The following is a 6,000-nucleotide window of genomic DNA, read 5'->3' as shown; positions in this document are numbered from 1 at the left end:
CTTGCCAGATTTAAAAATAACCTTACTGGGAAATCACACTTTGCAATAATCTGAGCACTGTGCCCAGAAAAATACGCGTTGCGATACAGACTAGACGTCATGTTGGGGAGATCTAAAATCGAAAATACTATGTAAATAATCCATTACCTTTGATTCTCTTCATCAGATGTCACTTCCAGGTATCACAGGTCCATAACGAATGTAGTTTTGTTCAAAAAAGCTCATCATTTATGTCCAAAAATCTCCGTCTCGTTAGCACATGATGTAAGCCAGCCGGACTTCTCGTCATGAACGAGGGGAAAAAATATATTTCCGTTCGTTCAAACATGTCAAACGTTGTATAGCATAAATCATTAGGGCCTTTTTTAACCAGAACATGAATAATATTCAAGGTGGACGAATGCATAGCCTTTTATAACGTATTGGAACGAGGGTACCCAACATGAAGTAGCGCGCCAGGTGTCTAATGGGACATCACCGTTCCATGGCTCTTGTTCGGTCAGATCTCCCTCCAGAAGACTCAAAACACTTTGTAAAGGCTGGTGACATCTAGTGGAAGCAATAGGAAGTGCCAAAATATTCCTAAACCCCTGTGTTTTTCAATGGGATAGGTTTAAAATCAATACAACACATCAGGTATCCACTTCCTGTCAGAAAATGTCTCAGGGTTTTGCCTGCCAAATGAGTTCTGTTATACTCACAGACACCATTCAAACAGTTTTGGAAACTTTAGAGTGTTTTCTATCCATATATAATAAGTATATGCATATTCTAGTTACTGGGTAGGATTAGTAACCAGATTAAATCGGGTACATTTTTTTTATCCAGACGTGCAAATGCTGCCCCCTAGACCCAACAGGTTAAAATCCATTTTATGCCATTTTTCTCATAAAAAAGCGATAATATTCCGACCGGGAATCTGCATTTAGATAAACAGACAAAGGAAAACAAAGCATTCGGTCGAAGCGGGTACGCGCCTAAGCCCATAGTACTCTGAGTGGCCACTTGCCAAAAGCGATAAAGTGTTTCAGCCAGAGCCTGCCTCGATATCGTTCAGCTTTTTCCCGGGCTTTGAGACCCTATGTAAGCCGTAGGAAGTGTCACGTTATTGCACAGATCCTGAGTCTTCAATAAAAAGAGCCAAGATGAAACACTACTTCTCAGACAGGCCACTTCCGCTTGAAATCTTCTCAGGTTTTGGCCTGCCATAGGAGTTCTGTTATACTCACAGACACCATTCAAACAGTTTTAGAAACTTTAGGGTGTTTTCTATCCAAAGCCAATAATTATATGCATATTCTAGTTACTGGGCAGGAGTAGTAACCAGATTAAATCGGGTACGTTTTTTTATCCAGCCGTGTCAATACTGCCCCCTAGCCCTAACAGGTTAGGTAGAGGTACCTGAGTCCGTTCAGATACACTTAGTCAGCGGTTTGTTTGTATGTGTCTTGCGACAAGGTTTTTTATAATGGTTGTTTTTCACAATGAACTCACACACTCCTCTCATCTCAATGAATCTATTGTTTGTGTTCTCCTTCTCTACAGCCGGACAGGAGGCCCAGGCAAACAGAGGGACACAGCCAGAGACGCAGACAGACAGACAGACGTACAGATAGAGGACTGCTCCCAGACTGACAGACAGAGGGCCCAGCTGGTCCAGCCATGGCATCAGCCAGCAGCACAGATGTTTGAGGGACTTTGATCTGGGTGAGTACCAACTGGGTTGGAGATAAAGGGGGGAGGGGGCATACCAACACAGGGAAGATGGGTGATTTTGGGTGGGGCTGGTGGCTGGTTTGAAGAGACTGAGGGAAATGTTGAGAGAGAAAAAAATAACTAGGAGTGGGAGAATTTTGTTGACAGAGAGGAAGGTTACTTTTAGATGGGAGAAGGTGTGAGATTTAGGGTTTAAATAAATGAATGACGCAAAGAAATGAAAGGAGAGGAAAGAGAACAAGGATAGACAAATGAGGAGAGGAAAGAGGGTGGATGCAAAGACAGCAGAATTAGATGTAGGTGGCAGCATTGAATCATTCAATATATGATTCAGATGTGTCTGTCTTCAAAGAGTTAAAGTAACACTTCATTTCTAATAAAGGACTTACAGGTGTGAAAAGGGGAATAATTATCAGTGTTTGTGTGAGAGATGAGGGAGGGGAGGATATTGTAACTGTAAATGACCGGTTACAGAACTGTAAACTGGAGAGAACGGAGGATTTTTAAGAAATAAAGTGTTTGTAGATGTTCTAGTAAACTTAACAAATCCTTAAATATTATCTGAAACAACCCTCTAGATGGAACCAAAGGTGAACAGAATCCGTTCTGTAGAAATAGACCATCGCCCACACAGTGTTTCTCAGATTAAATAACAAGTATGTATGTTCAAATAGTTCTGTGTGCTTATTGTGTGTATGAGTGATGTGCGGGGCTGACCCTGCAATGAGAGCCCTTAGCAGTGATCACAGAGACCAGTGTCTTTTTATGGAGACAGAGTAATTAGTTCAGGGCATTAGAGGACCTGTCACTGCGTTTCTCTCATCCCCCAGCCCCCTTCCACCTCACCTCATCCTCGGTCAGTGGCTCCATCCCCTGTCCCCCTCTCTCACGGCTGCTCCAGGTAATTGACACCACTTAAGATCATTGAGTGTGTGTTTTTAAAATGTGTATTTTTTATATTCAGTGGCTTTGCTATGCTCTGCTCTATGCTTGCTGCTTTCACCACGCCTGGCTGGCCCAGCGTCGCTCACCTGACCTGTCACTCACCCTTAGCTGGCCTGCCAGCTGGCTGCCAGGCCCAACGAGCTCCCAACGCTCTGCCTCTCCCGTTCAGCACAGCGGGGGTGGCCCTGGAGGACCTGGCCTGGCAGTGGACCGGTCCACTCACAATTAGTTAAAAGACTGCATTACAGACACTTTAATGAGAACAACTATTGTGATCTATGTGAGAGAAACAACTCATGCAAGACTGAAAATCTATGGTGGATGAAACCTCAAATCGCTTCATATAAACTTTATCCAAGCTGTTATTGATTGGTATACTTTATTTAAGCAGTAAGGCCAGAGGGGGTGTGGTATATGACCAATATGCTCAACTTCTATGTCCCACCCTAGTCAACAGCCAGTGGAATCGCGTGGTGCGAAATACAAATACCTCAAATGCTATAACTTCAATTTCTCAAAATATGACTATTTTACACCATTTTAAAGACAAGACTCTCGTTAATCTAACCACATTGTCCGATTTCAAAAAGGCTTTACAGCGAAAGCAAAACATTAGATTATGTCAGGAGAGTACCCTGCCAAACATAATTACAGCCATTTTCAAAGCAAGCATATATGTCACAAAAACCAAAACCACAGCTAAATGCAGCACTTACCTTTGATGATCTTCATCAGATGACACTCCTAGGACATTATGTTATACAATACATGCATGTTTTGTTCAATCAAGTTAATATTTATATCAAAAACCAGCTTTTTACATTAGCATGTGATATTCAGAACTAGCATACCCACCGCAAACTTCCGGTGAATTTACTAAATTACTCAAGATAAACGTTCACAAAATACATAACAATTATTTTAAGAATTATAGATCCAGAACTCCTTTATGCAATCGCGGTGTCAGATTTTAAAATATATTTTCGGCGAAAGCACATTTTGCAATATTCTGAGTACATAGCTATTTTGACACTCACTAAACTCAGAAACATTGTGATTACCTTTGCTGTTCTTCGTCAGAATGCACTCCCAGGACTTCTACTTCAACAACAAATGTTGTTTTGGTTCCAAATAATCCATAGTTATATTCAAATAGCTCCGTTTTGTTTGTGTGTTCAGGTCACTATCCGAAGGGTGACATGCGAGCGCATTTCGTGACAAAAAAATTCAAAATATTCCATTACCGTACTTACAAGCATGTCAAACGCTGTTTTAAAATAAATGTTTATGCTATTTTTCTCGTAAAATAGCGATAATATTCCAACCGGGCAACGTTGTATTCATTCAAAGGCTGAAAGAAAAAAATGGAGAATTCTCGTGAACGCGCATATCAGTCTCACTGTCCCCAGGCTGACCACTCACAAACTCTGCTGCTGTTCTTTGCCCAGAGACACCACTTTCTGGCGGCTTTCTGGAGCCAATGGGATCCTTAGAAAGTGTCACGTTACAGCACAGATGCTGTATTTTCGATAGAGATGCCACAGAAGGAGAACAAATTGTCAGACAGGGCACTTCCTGTATGGAATCTTCTCAGGTTTTGGCCTGCCATATGAGTTCTGTTATACTCACAGACAACATTCAAACAGTTTTAGAAACTTTAGAGTGTTTTCTATCCAAATCTACTAATTATATGCATATTCTCATTTCTGGGCAAGAGTAGTAACCAGTTTAAATTGGGTACGTTTTTTATCCGGCCGTGCAAATACTGCCCCCTAGCCCCAACAGGTTAACCACGACACAAAGCGGAGTGCCTGGACACAGCCCTTAGCCGTGGCATATTGACCATATACCACAAACCCCAGAGGTGACTTATTGCTATTTTAAACGGGTTACCAACGTAATTAGAGCAGTAAAAACAAATGTTTTTATGAACTGGGTGGTTTGATTGGCTGGAAGCCTTGTTATAGCAGACCGTATACCACGGGTATGACAAAACATTTAGTTTTACTGCTCTAATTATTTGGTAATCAGTTTATAATAGAAATAAGGCTTCTCTGGGGTTTGTGGTATATGGCCAATATACCACGGCTAAGGGCTGTGTCCAGGCACTCCACGTTGCATCGTGCATAAGCACAGCCCTTAGCCGTGGTATTGACCATATACCACACCACATCGGGCCTTATTGCTTAATTATACCATGGCATTGTTAAATACTTGTTTCTGATTGGCTTGAAGGGTATTCTAGAGTTCATTATTTCTCTAAAATGCATGGTATATATGCACGGTAGAATTCAATATAGTTAATTCTTACATGTGCTATGTTTGAGCTGCTTTTGAAAGCAAAGGTCAAATTGAAAACATGAGCGATGGGACAAGGACATCCCTGCCGGCCAAACCCTCCCCTAACCCGGACGACGCTGGTCCAATTGTCCACCGTCCCATGGGTCTCCCGGTCGGCTGCGACAGAGCCTGGACTCGATCCCAGAATCTCTAGTGGCACAGCTAGCGCTGCGATGCAGTGCCTAAGACCACTGCACCACTCAGGAAGCCACGTCTTTCATGAATATCGATAGAACGCATAGTCCCTCATTAATTATCCCTTACATGATTTGATCTTTGAGACCACGTAACAATGGACCTGTCAGTGCTGGGAAAGGGGTCCTTAGGACTTGTCTGATATACACATCTAACTCAGTCATTACTCCAACCATATTGCAATTTCTCACTAACACATGCTAACAGACGTATGTGGCAGCTCAACGGACATATGTGACAGTCCAGGTTTCCCTTAAAGGTCTTTTCACAGTAATTATTTTGGGACGTATTACTGCCCAGTGGCCAACTTTGATCAACTGTGCTCTACATTCACTGACTAGTGTCGCCTGTCGCTTGGCAACCTGGAAAGGTGTTTGATTCCTCTCCCTTTCTTTCGCCTCCTCAATCGCTCTCTTCTCTTTCCCAGCCACACCTTCCCTCATGCATCTACAGGTACTTGATCTGTGATGTGCCGTTGTTTACATCTACCGGTTTGTGAATTGTCTCCTTTGAGTGGGGACTTTCTCACTCCATCACTCTCTCCGCGTCATTGTCTGGTGTTGTCACCATGAGTCTGCTGGAACTGAATCCGTCTCGGTGGTGAGTTTGACTGGCCGGGTGGAGAATGGAATGTGCCAGACTAATGACTCCATTAGTGTGTGTTAATCTGTGAGAGGTGTGGCTGGGGGAAAGTTAACTCCAGCACAGACTGACAGGATGGACTGGAAGACTAAAGGGTCTGGCTGCTGAGAGGGATGGTTGGAGTATTAGTTTGAGAATAAGCGGCAGTGAGGAGAATGGGTA

At 42.8% G+C, this 6,000-nt stretch overlaps 1 protein-coding gene across 1 annotated transcript in view; it reads left to right on the top strand.

Moving 5' to 3' along the window:
- Positions 1 to 1,545: 1,545 nt before the first annotated feature.
- The window catches only part of spop (speckle-type POZ protein), a gene marked incomplete at its 5' end in the record, with an annotated part of 90,257 nt that continues 85,802 nt past the window's right edge, over positions 1,546 to 6,000 (top strand). The window contains 1 exon segment of the mRNA NM_001140403.1: positions 1,546 to 1,707.

The sequence above is a fragment of the Salmo salar genome, chromosome 06 (genome assembly GCF_965601325.2).
Source record: "Salmo salar chromosome 06, fSalSal1, whole genome shotgun sequence".
In the NCBI taxonomy this organism is placed as follows: domain Eukaryota; kingdom Metazoa; phylum Chordata; class Actinopteri; order Salmoniformes; family Salmonidae; genus Salmo; species Salmo salar.
The sequence above is the reverse complement of the archived record's forward strand: the minus strand, read 5'-3'. Positions and strand labels throughout refer to the sequence as shown.